General features: G+C 49.1%; 1 long non-coding RNA gene and 1 other non-coding gene across 2 annotated transcripts; both read left to right on the top strand.

Annotated features, from left to right (window-relative positions):
- The first annotated feature begins 3,269 nt into the window (after positions 1-3,269).
- LOC114010521 (uncharacterized) lies at positions 3,270-13,708 on the top strand. The gene is made up of 3 exons (XR_003551957.2): positions 3,270-4,027; positions 5,023-5,122; positions 13,511-13,708. It is a non-coding gene; the product is annotated as an uncharacterized LOC114010521 (long non-coding RNA).
- LOC129785218 (small nucleolar RNA SNORD45) lies at positions 5,546-5,630 on the top strand. Its single transcript, XR_008748900.1, has one exon. It is a non-coding gene; the product is annotated as a small nucleolar RNA SNORD45 (small nucleolar RNA).
- Positions 13,709-14,211: the final 503 nt, after the last annotated feature.

Below are 14,211 nucleotides of genomic sequence, written 5' to 3' on the forward strand. Positions count from 1 at the left end.
GCAGTGCAGTATCCCACTCTCCGTACATTTTAGCTGTGTGCTCCTGGGTAGCCCAGGTCCTGTGGCAGGATTTTGCTCTGTGATGTGGACTCACTTGCACAAGCTACTTCCTCACTGCAAACGGGGCGATTAGAGCCCCTCTGCCTCTGAGATGCACCCCTTCCCCCAGTATGGATTCTGGTAAAATATTTCCCATCTTCTAGCCTTTGTCTTAGCCCTTGTTTCTTCCATTCTTCATAACTGCTATTGTTATTTTTTTTTCACATGCACAGAAAGCATCGTAACGTAATACAAATCAATAATTCTAATACAATAATTATGATAACTACAACAAAGGGCTGCTTCAGCCACATAAAATGAGGTAGGCAAGAAGTAAACTTTTCCCAGAGGTCAGAAAATCCAAAGGAAGTGTCATCTAGGGATACTTGATGTAGTATTTTGGGGATTATCCAAATTTGTTGCAAATCCGTTTCAATACGTTTTTCTTGGTTAACATAGACACAGCAAGTTTGATTAATAACCATACACAATCCTCTTTCTTTTGCTAAAAGTCTGTTCAGACCCGTTCAGTTTTGAAGTACTACATTTCTTAATGAAGAAACTTTGTTGGACTCCCTGTACAGCGTCCATGGTGAGTTTTTCCATTTGTTCTATTGTGGCAGAAATATTTATTATTGCTTTTTCTAACTCACCCCTAATGAAGGAAGATGCCGTCTCGCAAAACTATGGAATGCTGAGGGGCTTTTGGGTCATCAGGGGGTTATTAGTTCCTCATTTAACCAATTTCCATGGGGATCTCAAAACACCTGGTGGAGGATGCGAATGATTAAATATCCTGCCTTGGGGAACTGGTATCCTACCCCAGATTCACCTTGCCGTCACTTAGGTAGTCTTTTCCTGGCCCTGCCATCTCCACATAACCACCATAATCCTTGCTGTAAGCAGCTATAGGTCTGATTAGCGAGCATATCTAGATGCACTTTCCCACATTTCGGGGTAATACTATATTTTCCTTTTGTATTAGTTGGTGTTAGAATTGGCGGGCCACATACACTCCAATTCAGAGCAGTATAGTTTAAACTGAGCCATCCTGTCAGTGGAGCATTCATTCCCATCATTCCCTCTAATTATTGTAGAATTTCCTGATTTCTGTACTTCATATCAGGGTCCTGCCGTACTATCTGGAGATTTGTAACAACCAAATCCTTTATGATTAAATGGCCAGCTCCAATTTGCCTGTGATACCATTACACCATATAATGGAAATTCTGTACTACCTCTGGAAAATGCTGAACATACCCAGCAATCTGCCAGATTCAAAGCATTCGTTACATTATGGGTTAATTGTACAAACAGATTCTGGTCCCAAGAATGAGTTCCTATTGTACAGAACATTGTTAATATACAAACAATCAATGGTCTTTTTGTTGGATCCAAAGCCGCAGAGGTCTGGTAGGTGTTGATTTCCATTGTGACTTAGGGGCTGCCTTCGCTCTGGTGTGGCGGATCCAGGATGCTTGTTCCTTAACTCTGACTGCAGTATGGGATGTAAGCAGTATTTGGAAAGGACCTTCCCACTTCTGTTCCAGAGGTGAACCTGAAAGAGGTCTGACACATACATAATCTCCTGGCTCCATGTTATGCACAGGTCCATCAAGACCTGGAGCTCCAGTTCCTAAAACTACGTCTCGAAGCTGTTTCTGCATGCTTCTTCCATAATCAGTAAGTACTTCATTCTCAACTCGGGCTGACGCTCTGCTCCTGTTTGTATACTATAAGGTCTCCTATACAATATCTCAAAAGAACTTAGCCCTTCTTTAGCTCTGGGCTTGGTTCTAATTCTCAGGCGCGTCAGAGGCAATGACTGAGGTCAAGATAAACCAGCCTCCTGTCCAGGTTTTACAATTTGCGGCTTAATTAGGTGGTTCATTTTCCACTTGACCACTTGCTTGTGGATTATATGGGGTGTGTAACTGCCAGTCTATTCCTAAAAATTTAATAACTTGCAGAATGACTTTTTCAATGAAGTGTGGCCCCCAATCGGATGAGATTACTGCTGGAACCCCAAATCTCTGTACTCTTTCTTGTAATAGTACTTTGGTTACTTCTTTAGCTTTGTTGGTTCGGCAAGGGCGTGCTTCGGGCCACCCTGAAAAGGCATCCTCAATACCTCCTGCATGACCAGCAGGTATTAGGACGCCCCTTTTGGGGTCGGTGAGCCTGGATTGCGATGACGGTGCCACCTTGTCCCGCGGCCCCACGGGGATTTCAGGAGTTCACCTGGCTCCCGGCTCCCCCTTCAGCTCAGCTGCCCCCTGCCCCGCACCCGCCCCGCACCCGCCCCAGCGCCTCCGCACCCCGCTGGGGTCTCCTTCATGTGCCCACATGCCGGGGGCGTCCGTGCCCTGGGGAGCCCGTCCCGGCGCGGGCACGGAGGGGAGCGTCGCAGAGCCCCCCGGAACGGCGAGCGCGGCTCGGGGAACGCCGGCCGAGGCGTCCCGGGGCAGGGGGGGCGCGGGGGCCCCCAACCCCGCAGCGGGCTCGCTCCCGGGGCTCGCTCCCGGGGCTCGCTCCCCGTGCCCCGAGTAACCCCCCGGCGCCGGGCGAGGGGCTGCGAGGAGCCCGGGGGAGGGGTCGGGCCAGGGCCCCTTTCCCCGCGGGGCTCCGGCTGAGGGCCGGGGCGGGGGGACCCCGGGGCGGGCAGCGGGGCCGGCGGCGGCGGCCCCTCCCTGTAGCGGGGCGGCTGCCGGCGGCGGGGCCGGGGCGGGGAGCGGAGCGGCCGCTGAGCGCCGCCGGGCCGGGGCGGCGAGCGGCGGGCGCGGGGGAGAGCGCCGGGGGGGCGGCGGGGCCCGGGCCGGGGCGGGGAGCGGGGCCGGAGCCGCGCTGGGGGGGCGCGGGGGCTGCGCGAGGGGCCGGGGGCTGCGCTGCCGGGGGGGCGGCCGCGCTGTGCCGGGAGCGCCGGGCGGTGCCGGCTGCCGGCACTGGGCTGCGGCCGCGCTGCCCGGGCCGTGCCGGGGGCTGGCGGCGCTGCGGGCCGGAGCGGCGGGGCCCGGGCTGCCGGCGCGGCGCGGGGGGCGCTTTGCTGCGGGGGGCGAGCCCGGCGGGGGAGGCGGGGGCTCAGGGGAGGCGAGCGGACCCTGCGGGGTGGGGGGTGGGGGTGTCTCCTGCCCGCCGGCCGCCTCGGGGGGCGGCACGGGGGACTCCAGCCGCCCGCGAGCCGGGTGCGGGAGCCCCGGAGGGTCCGGGGGCTGAGGGGGGGAGGCGGGGAAGCAGGAGGCCGCCCCCCGGGCGCCGGCGCCTCCCCAGCTCGCCAGACCCCCGAGCCTGCCGCGGCCCCGCTCGCCCCGCGCCGCTGCCCCCGCTGCAGCATCTCCCCCGCAGCCGGGCCCCAGCCCCGGGTGCCCCCGGCGCTGCCGTGGCGGCGGCCAGCCGGCCCCCCGCTGCCGCTCGGGAAGGGCCTGCGGCAGGAGCGGCTCCGGGCGGGGCCGAGCGGCGCCGGTCACGGCCCCCTGCGCTTCTGTCCCTCTGCCGGGGGCCGCGCCGCCTCGGGCTGGCGGGGGTTGTCCCTGCCCGGCCTCGCCCCCCGCGGCGCGGGTGCGGGAGGGGAGCGGGGGCACGGCCCGGTGTGGGCAGGAGCCGGGCCGGCCGGGGCGAGGCGAAGGAGAAGGAACCCGAGGGCAGGCGGGCAGCAGCTGCCTCCTGCTGCGGGCACAGAGGGCCTGGCCCTGCGGTGGGGGGGGACCAGCCCCGCAGCAGCCGGGTGCCAGCGTGCACAGCGGGGTCCGTGTGTCACCCGCGGGGTCCGTGTGTCACCCACAGCCTGGGGCGGCCCCCGGTGCGCGAGGGAGCGACGCGCCGTGTCCGGGAGGCCGCGTCTTGCGAGGAAGAGCTGTGAGACACCCGGGGGTTACCGGGGGTGGGGGAGCCGAGCGGCCGGCGTTCTGCGGGAGGGAGGGAGGGAGGGGAGAGGGGCAAAGGCGCGTCTGAACTGGCACATTTTCGCAGCGGTACCAAAGCGAGAGCTGTGGTGAGTCCTGGTCCGTGGGACCCTGTCTCCCCTCTTGTGTGCCCCAGGCGCCCCCTGCCCCTCCTCTGCCCCCCCTCCCCTTCCCTGTGCCGCTGTGATTTTGTGTGGGGGTGACCCGGGCTGGACCGAAGCTGCTCTTACCGGTCCCCCTCCTCTGCTGGACAGGGGGGACAGAATATAACAAAAAGCTCACGAGTGGGCACAAGGATGGGGAGGTCACTCCGCCATTACCTCCGTGGGCGAAACAGACTGAACCTGGGGAAATCAGCGCGATTGATTAGCAGTCAAGTCAGAGCAGGAGAACGTGCCGGAAAAGCAAATCTTCAGAACACCTTCCCTCCAGCCCCCATTTCTACGGGGCTTAACTTTACTGCCGATTTCCCTGTCTCCTCCCCGCAGGGGGATGGGGAACGGCAGCTGCGGTCAGTTGATCACACAGTTGTTTCTTCTTCTTTCTCCTCCTTTTCCTCCTCCTCCCCAAACCTTGCCATACAAACCCATCGTGTTTTGATTCCCTGTAGCTCTCCATCCTATTCTTCTGTCCTGCTCCCTCTTCCCTTCTGTCTTTCTCTCTCATTCTGCTGCTCCCTTCTCTTTTACTCTCTCTGCTTGTGTCCCACTCCCTCTCATTCTCCCCTTTTCTTCATCCTCTGCCTCTGTCCTGCAGCCCAGGGCTGGTTTTCCCTTTACATCTCTGTCCTCATCTGTATCCCCGTCTCTTTTTAGGTTTTCTTCTTCTCTTCCCCTGCCCCGCCCCCCCCCCCCCCCCCCCCCCCGCCTTTCCCTAACGCCTCTGGTCTGTTCCCTGACGTTCTTTTCCTCCTTGCACCTGTACGTGCCACTCGGGGTCCAGGGAGTTGTCTGGAGGCGGGGAGCACCTCAGGAAAGTCTGTGTCCAAAGAGGCACTTACTACTGTGGAATTCCTGACTCCCCCCAGGCATGGAAATCTCCCAAGCCAACACCACAACTGACCTTTTCTTGGTGTTTTTTAAAGGTGATGCCATGAAAGGATGGGGTAAGAAAACCTGATGCCCTAAGCGTGTCATTTCCAGAGAAACATGTTGCTTATACGCCTTCATCTGGGAGGAGGACAGGTGAGTACATTGTGTTGACTTGTTTCAGCACAGCTGTGCTTTTATTAAGAGGAATGACCTTCTTTTTCTTGTTAAGAGTTAGGGGTTGCTTTTTCTGAGAATTCTGCCCGTCTGTTCAACAATCGCTGATGTGTTGCATGCTTTTCCCTCGAGGAAAAGGACCCTGTCTCAGTCTTATTTATTCACCATTGCTCGCTCTGTTGTAGAAAAAATTTCTCACCATAAGGCTCCAGTGCTTCCAAACGGCAGGTTGGTGGTCTGCATAATGTATCTGTAGTCCCGTCTCAAGGAATGCGTTAACGGTGTTACGAATTATAAATTTGTAAAAAATTAAAAAGTAAAAAATTAAAAGCTTCCTGCCGTAGGAAGACAGTGTGTTGGGTTTGAAACCTTTGGGTAGGACAGAAGGAGGTTGCCACCCTGGGTCAGTGGTGAGTGCTGGCATGTATCGTCTGATCTAGAGCTGATGTCTGTCACCACTTTAGCTCTAGAATTACTCTGAGACGCAGGGAACTCCAGTTCCCTTCAGCTGCAGCCTTGGAGCTTTTCCAAGCAATGGGATGAAATTCCTGTCACAAGCTGTAACCCAGCTTAAGGAGAAGGGGGCACAGTTTGAGTTTTCTTCCACGTAGGCATCTGGGAGGTACAGTTCTGAGCTTGATACTGCTACTAGGAGATGCTTTCAAGTGAACTGAGTGTGGCTCTGGCGACCCAAAGCTGGACAGGGTTGGCAAATGGTGATGTAGAGTTTTGGTGGTAAACTTGACCAGCCTGTCTTAACGAGCAGGCATGTTCTTTGTTTGCAAGCACTGTTTAGTCCCGCCTAGGCATCCCGCAAGTTTGAAGGGCCGTGGTCACATCATCCCTTGGTCACACACAATGAACAGTTGCCTGTGCTTTTTAAGGAGCATGCTTGGTTATATTTTCTCTGTTTGGCTTTGCATTTGGGAAATAATGTAACAGTTACAGCTCAACTGAAGGAGCACGATACCTGACGTGGCAGAGAAGGAGGTGTGTTTTACTAATTTTTTGGTGTGCATCAGTTTGACCCCAAAATGACATTGTGTCAAAGCTTGTGGCCAGGTTCCGCTGTAGATGTTGACTTGGGGTATGAGTGGCTCCAGGTGTGCTTTAGGAGAGCTCTGTTGGTGTAGATGTGCTGAGCAATTGCTCTGCTGTGTGTGCAGCTGTTCTGGTTTGGCTTGCAGGTGTGAGCATGCAAAAGAAAACTCGCAAGTGTGGTCAGCCTTGCTGTAAAGTCAGAACGGTTTCTACTGCTGAGAGCCTCCTGAACATTTCAGGCTGGCCAAGCGTTGTGCCCCGGTGTTTCTGAAAGTCCACAGCTCTGCAGTTCTCTAGGAGGGTGATGCCAAAACGGCACAGCGTAACTGCTCAGAGATGAATTTTGTCTTTAAGCAGCAAAGGTATTTATTTCGTGCAATGCTGGGGAGCTAGCCAGTTCGCACCAGACAAACTAGCCCCAAAGTTTTCAGTGAAAAGTCAGGTAATTTATACAGTTTTCACGAGAGGTTACAACATCTTTACATACATATTCATTTGATTTTGACATCTAATCATCATATTCATAATAGATGGGGTTTAGGCGGAGCTTGAAGTGGAGTCTTCTAGAATTGTCTTTTGGGGAGACTTTTGGGTGGTCGTTCCGTTCTTTGGCTGGAGCTTGCAAAGCCTCCTGACTCATGGCCTTCTCATCTCCTTCAAATGCCCACCTTATCTTTATTTATGACTGCTAGATTGCTCAGAGTACATTTCTCCTGTCTCTTACTTCAGTAGCATCAGCAGAACAGAACAGGCCGTGCCGTCTCTGTTATATCTCAATATAAACAGAGCATCCCCCAGAGCATGGTACCAAACTCATCCCGAATAATCTTTCAAGACCTTGCTCTGTTTCATTCCCCCTTTTTCTTAGGACTTGGGAAGTCTTTTGTCAAGTTCTGAAGACAAAGGGTTTTGGTAGACATGCATCATTGATCACATTATTTGTGTTCTTCTGACTATGATACTTAGTTTATACCACAGACAGACGTTTAAGAGAGATAACAGGATCATTCCTTCCAACATGACTTAACATGGGATGTATTAAATAGTAGAATACTTGTGTTGCTTTGGGGGAATGGCCTGCAAAGGTGTCCCACCAGTGATGTTCTCCAACTTGTTCTGCATCGGCTAAAGATGGATTTTATATTTTCAGAGTCACGTTTCTCCTGTTGAAGCATGTGTTGGGCCGTTCTGTTTATTTCTTGGACCAGTCTTTCTATGTTGGGGTGTCTAAGCATTGCTTTGAAGAGGCTAATGTTCATGCCTATTTTTAATTTAGGTATATCATGATACAGGGTATAATCAGTTCCAATTAACTGTCTGGTAGTTACAGGAACAACATAACCAAAGTCACAGCCTACAATTCTAGTAAAATTATACATACAAAATTTAGTACCATTTGCCATTTCATGACAATTATCAATACTCTTGTTACCAGAAGAAGTTGTAACACATGTGCATCCATTTCCTACATAAAATATTTGTGGCTGGGCTTTAATATGTGGAAACATTTCAAAAGCACGCATAGCCTTTTTGATATCTAAACACAGATCTTCATTCTCTTATTACTGCGTTTTCACAGATGTATCCCAGTTGTTCCCTGGGGAACATGTTCATTCCATGTTCATTGACTGCCACTTGCCTTTGGTCTGACCATAACTTGCCCAAACATTATGGCCTAGGGGTCTGACAGTGACTTTCTGGTGTATGGCTCCTAGTGTCGCAACGGGAAAGATTGCCTGTTCTTTTGCTGCACTAATTGGGAGCACATATGCTTCAGTTTGCTCCTGTTGTGGGTTGTAGGTGAAGTTTACTAGTTGTCACCAAGCCTGGTGATGTTTTTCAAACTGAGTGGTGAGGCTGGTTTTGCCTATTATTTCCCTTATTTCTTGAGATAGTATTCCTGATGTTCCTTCCTGTTGCGACGGAGGGAAGACACAGTCACTCAATATGAGTGATCAGCAGACTTCGTTTATTGTGCCTTACAGTCACCTTTTATGCCTTGTTATAATTAGCTCATACATATTACAAAAGTTAAGCTCATTATTGGTTAGTTGCCTAAATACCAAGTCCACCCCTAGTTTCTCTTCTGTAGTTATCTGTTCCCACCTGCAACATTCTTTTCCCACCAAAATCTTCCTGTTACTGTGTAACAAGGACAGCCAAAGACAGTGTATTTTGCTTTACTTCAGATAAGCTGAGAGCTTATTTTTGTTGAGATTTGTATTTGAGATGCGCATTTTTGTTCAGCCAGCTGGACTATGTCTATGTGACCCTTTTCAGCTAGCCAGTTATCCACAATTCCCCCGTTTTTATTTTGGGCGACATAGGCTTGGTTGACCATTTTCAATAACAGCATTTTAACACAGGAAAATACACAGCCAACTTATAAAATCTCAGTTCAGAAGTATAATTCCTGAAATACTTGAAAAATAAAGTTAGCTTGAAGCTTTAATTTAGATGCTCTTTCCGTTCCAGTGATATAAAAAGTTTAAAAAATTCAAAGGTAATTTTAAAGTTCTGAACATGGACTAATGCAAGCTCAAAACCCAAAAAGAAACCAAACTGATGTTTGACTAGGAATATTTGCAAATATTTTAGTGGAAAATCCCTGACCATTAACAATTGTCTGTCCAAATAACAACTGCCCTTATGCAACCAACCAATCCATACATTTTCTGAAGAATTCCTCATTGATATCAAAGAATTAACAAAGGGAAAAAATTAGTTCTAAGCTATATACATTCATAAGTGGATTTTTCAATAGTTACATACAGATTTACACACTATGCCATAATGGCTTGTAGGTGATACACACAAGAAGAGTACGTTGCTTATCTGTCTGAATGTCTATGCTAAATTTGACAACTATGCCACAAGCCAAGCCTACATGGGTGCTGTGTTATGCACGTTCCTTAACAAACAGAAGTATAATAGGTAAATTCCCAAGATCTAGTCCCCAACCTAATTATATTATTTTGTAGCCAATTAAGGAAAATAACACAAATGTGCGTAACTACATGTGCACACACCTTTTAGTTCAGAACCAATCTGTGATATAAGGCCTTAGCCTTATGGCATCATTGAATCTTAATGAGTACAGTAATTAAAAATGCAGTCTTACTGTAAGTGTGATTTATGCTGACATTCCCTCAAATGCTACACGTGAGTATTTCTCACTTAACTGCCTCAAGTTAAAATAGTAGTATTTGTTAATATGTATTAAAAAATCATTAATTATCTACAATAGCAGTTGACTTCCATAACACTATGTAAGCAAAAGAGGCTTAAGATGGGTTTTTTGAATACTGACAATTTATTTTAGACTGTCTAAACTCAGGTCTTGAAAGATTTCACTCTGCCAGACATAGAAACACTGTTGCACTCCAGTTGTGATATCCCTTTTCCCAAGTTGTCACATGCACATCTTGCTCAAGCAACATTATTGTCAAAGTTTCTCTCTGCTACATAAAAGCATATTGCACTTGTGGATATAAAAGACAGCACCCTTACTTAGATTATTACCTTACTACCTCATAACTCTTAGTATCTCTGATTTCATCACTTCAAAAATTCACCAGAAGCAGATAAAACCACAGCATCAGACTAAACTACACCTTAACTGCTGATTCAAATAAAGGCATTCTCTTCAGATATGCCTAATGCTTACAAATAATTTTGGCTGGTTTTGATCAAAAAACTATTATTACAATAATGATCAAAAATAATAATCCTGTTTGCAAAATGCCTTTAAGCCAGCCTCCTAGTCCCAGCCAATTTCCACATTCAGAATACAGCATAAATACAGAATACAGAATAAATTATCTCCATCAAGGCAAAAAGGCTTCTCTTTAAGCACAGAGATGTTTGCTAGTTCAAGGCAGAAACCCATTTCTTGTAGGGGACACCTTCCCTTAACATTCCTGCGGCTACAGATTGTATCCACTGCTGAGTATTGGATAGCAAGTGCAACCTTTTTTGCTAATGCCCCCAGTCTGATGAGATTACTGCTGGAACCCCAAATCACGGTACTATTTCTTATAATAGTGCTTTGGTTACTGCTTTGGCTTTATTGGTTCAGCAAGGGTGTGTTTCTGGCCACCCTAAAAAGGCATCCGTCATGACCAGCAGGTATCAAGACCCCCCTTTTCTTGGGAGTTCTGAGAAATCAGTTTGTCACGGTTGCCCTGGATAATTTTCTTCTCCAATTGTCCCCATTTGATTCATGTTCTCCCTACAATTTTGTCAGTCTAAATATTTATACTCTGAGTCAGTGCCCCAATGGGTCTTGTGACGTTCTTCCTTCCTGGGTGACCCTCTTACAACAGCGGGGGCCATTCCTCACATCAAGGTCTGGCATGGCACATGTTCCCACCACTCGGCACCTACTGGCTTGCAGCCAACAGCAGAATTCAAGATTCTTCTTGGTGGCAAACACAGAGGCCAACCCAGTCTTGCCCTTGACTACGGTAGGAGGCACTTGACCAACCTTATTCCTTGTACTTTGTTGTCAATGCAGAGTTTCATCTGCGCATCCCATAACAAGTCGCTGCCATGGCAAAACACACAGATTTACATTGGTAGTAGAACCACTACACAGTGCGTTTTATTTCAGTTTTTGTGCCAATATCCCCCACAGCCCTGCTGACCACGGGATATTGTTTTTATCTGAACTGGGCAAGCCTCCCCCTTATCATTTTTACTGTAACAGGTAAAGCATTTTTCGCCTTGCCTGGAGTTTACTCCCGGATATACCTGGTTAAAGATTTTGGTGAAATGGCATTCTGATTTTTTTTTCTTAATTTGTACTTCAGAGGTTTCACAATGCTTTTTCCTGGCGGCCAGTAGCTCCCACAACTGTAATAAATTCTTTTCTCGCTGAAGTTTAACACCAAATAAGTTGGTTTTGTATTCACTAAAAATCCCACCTCCTTTTTCTCTAGTCCCCAGCTTTAATTTAACCAGTGGATCCGCTAGGGCGGATTCCCCAGGCCTCTCAGTCTGTCTGGTTCTGATGCAGTCACTGGAACCCCCTGATGGTTCTTCAGCTTTGGGCAATCTGGCTGCCCGTGCCCACTTCCCTACGATGTGCCCACTGATCTGGGCCCGCAGGGCAGGGTTCGCTCTTTCACCTCTGCCAGGCATCCCTCCTCTGCCTCTGCCTCGTCTTCTCACCTTAGTCCCTCTGCCAGTTTTCACTTTTCCCGAAGCCGCCGCCGTAGCTGTGACTACAGCACGACTCAGCTTTTCTTCTCTGACCTGCTGTGCTTGTGCCGTGCTGCTTCTGTCAGCTTCTCTACATGGCGATTACCCAGTAACAGTCAACCCTTTTTCTACTCCTGTTGGGTCATCCTGATAGTCTTTCACAACCGACTTCCAAGCATCTAAATCTCCCATCACAGATTCCCCTTTATTCCCGCCCGCCCCCCGCCCCCACTGCGTGCCCTGGAGGGGCCAGTTCCCGGTCCTGTCGTGCTGCAAATGCTGCGGCCCTTGCGGTGACATTGTCAGGTCCTTCAGCTCTGGTGTCAGCAACAGCGACCCCCGCCTCCTCGCACTGGAAGGATTCCGGGCAGGAGATGCTCCCTGCTCTGCAGCAGGCACAAGTGCCTGCCTCTGCAACAGCACCTCTGCTTTGACCCTTTCGAACCCTGAACGCAGATCTGCTCTGTGCTGCTTTAAGTCTGTGTCCTTACCTGTGGTGCCTTTGCCAGCAACCAGCAACCAGCCTGCCACGCGTCCAGCCTGGCTCAGCCGCACCTCCCAGCGGGTGTGGGGCTTTGTACAAACTCACCCCAAGACTTTAACCCTTCCCTGGGGTCCTTGACTCCCCCCGCCTCAGGTCCTACATTAGTGCAAGTTTTTATCTCCCAATACGCTTCACCCCAGGAGGAGCCACAGCCTGAGGCTCTGTCTTTACAAAACACAGCGATCCTATATTACACAAAAAACTTCAACAAGAGCATCTTTCTAGTTTAGGTCTCAGTTTTTCCTTGTCCTTTTCTAGAGCCAAAGTCAAAGGATCAGGTGGTGCTATATTAATCCCACGCTCCTTCTGCCACACTCTGTATGGCTTCTCAATGTGAAAAACAAATCTGCATGTGTCGTCCCATTTCCCTTGTCATCTTAAAAATAGCATTAACTGTAGCGAGGTGTTACAGTTTCCTGATCTTCTAAGATACATAAAGGCCACCATTGGTTATAATATTTTATCAATGTTTGCTTGATGTGTGGAATCAGACTCCACAATCTTTATCAGATTGTAAAGTAGGTATGTTTATTCAGCGCTGGGCAGCATCAGGGGTAGTCCCACCAAAGCCGTGTGCGCCAGGGGCAACAACTTGTCTCAATTTATATAATCAAATGTTGCATATACATAAGATTTCCAAATATACCTATACATATTCATAACCTAGCCCTGCTTCATATTAAAATTAGTTCCAAGAAGTCATTTCCATATGTCCCTCCCAACTGCGTTTGCGTAGTGCCTCTTGCTGGTCATGGGGGTCATGGGGATGAAGGCTTGGTAGTCTTTCTCACTCTGAACCTTCTCTCTTTGCCAGACTCAGTTGCTCCTTGGTCTTTGTCCAGACTATAGAGTTGGTTTTAGCTAGTTCTCATCACAAACTGTCCTTCAGGAGGAGCTGTAGACTCCTTGCTTCAGTTAATTTACACAATAGTTAGTAAAACAAAGCATTATTTATCAACAACAATCTAGGTAATCGTTAAGCAATTAGACCTACTAAAACTTCTTTAACCCTTTCCCTCACACTCCCACCCTGCGGTCCTCCTGTATTCTTCCAGTGAGCCAAAATACAACCCAAAGGGCTCATGTTCACTCTTTCCCCACTCTGTTGACCTCCCATTTCACCTTTATGCAATACAGTAAATAATACAAATTATCACAAGTTGCAGGTTTCAGCACTCGCTTTGTAGCTGAGCTACGTCTCAGTTGCACAAAACACTTGCACAAAAGGGCCCATTACACACTCACTCTGCTACTCAGATAGATAGCAACAATACCATTTTATGATGGACATTCCGACCTCAAACACCGTTATGCCACCCCAGAACGTCAAATATCAACAAGAGGTCTCAACTAATACACGGTACCGAATTTTACAACAGATGACAAAATGGCCAAAAGACATTCTTGAAGAGAACCCAAATTGGCCAAAACACACCACTTGGGAGAAAACCTGTTACCCCTCGAGAGGCCCCTTCCCGCTACCGCAGCGAGGAGAGCACCCGAATTCCCACCCCCAGCCTTTCCAGGGGCAAGCACCAGCGCTCTTTACCTCACGTAGGACGTCTCCTCACAACTTACAGGTATCCCCAACCCAACTGCAACATACCTGGTCCACCGACGATGGTCCCTGTCTGTCCTCGCAGTCATCTAGGTGAGTAGGGGAGTCCTCCTGAGAAACCCTGGGGGCACCCAGAGGAGTCCTGTCCTCAGCAGGTCCTACAGCCGGACAGAGAGGGTCTCACCTGGGTCACCAAACTGACATGCGGAATCGAACTGTACAACTCGAGGGCAGTTACAAAGAGGTATGTTTATTGCAGCGTTGGGTGCAAGGGGGATCGCTACTCCTAACTTGCACGCTGTTTCAACAAGCCGACAGATATTTATTATACAAAGTCATGCAAATACGTAAGGTTTCCAAAAATTCATTATCATAACCTCCTCCCTCTGGCGCCTCTTCAGGATGTACTTTTCATCTTATTGGGCAGTTACCTAAATTTCCTGCTTACCTTTGCATACATTAGCAGTCTGTTGTTTAGTTTCTGTTACCTACTAGAGTTCTTTACACTTCCATCATCTAACCTTTTGTTCGTGTAACACATCTGCTGGCTAACGATGAGCCCCAAGCTAATATGTGCCCACGGGGCTGGTTTTAATCTCTATCAAGGTCCTTTCCAGCCTGGGCTCTACTATGATTCTCTCACTTTGAAAACAGGAATGATGAGGCAGAGTTTGACCTTAAAGCTTTTAGTTCTGAAGAATGTACATTTTCAGGTCCTTCAAA

The sequence above is a fragment of the Falco peregrinus genome, chromosome 9 (genome assembly GCF_023634155.1).
Source record: "Falco peregrinus isolate bFalPer1 chromosome 9, bFalPer1.pri, whole genome shotgun sequence".
Taxonomy (NCBI): Eukaryota; Metazoa; Chordata; class Aves; order Falconiformes; family Falconidae; genus Falco; species Falco peregrinus.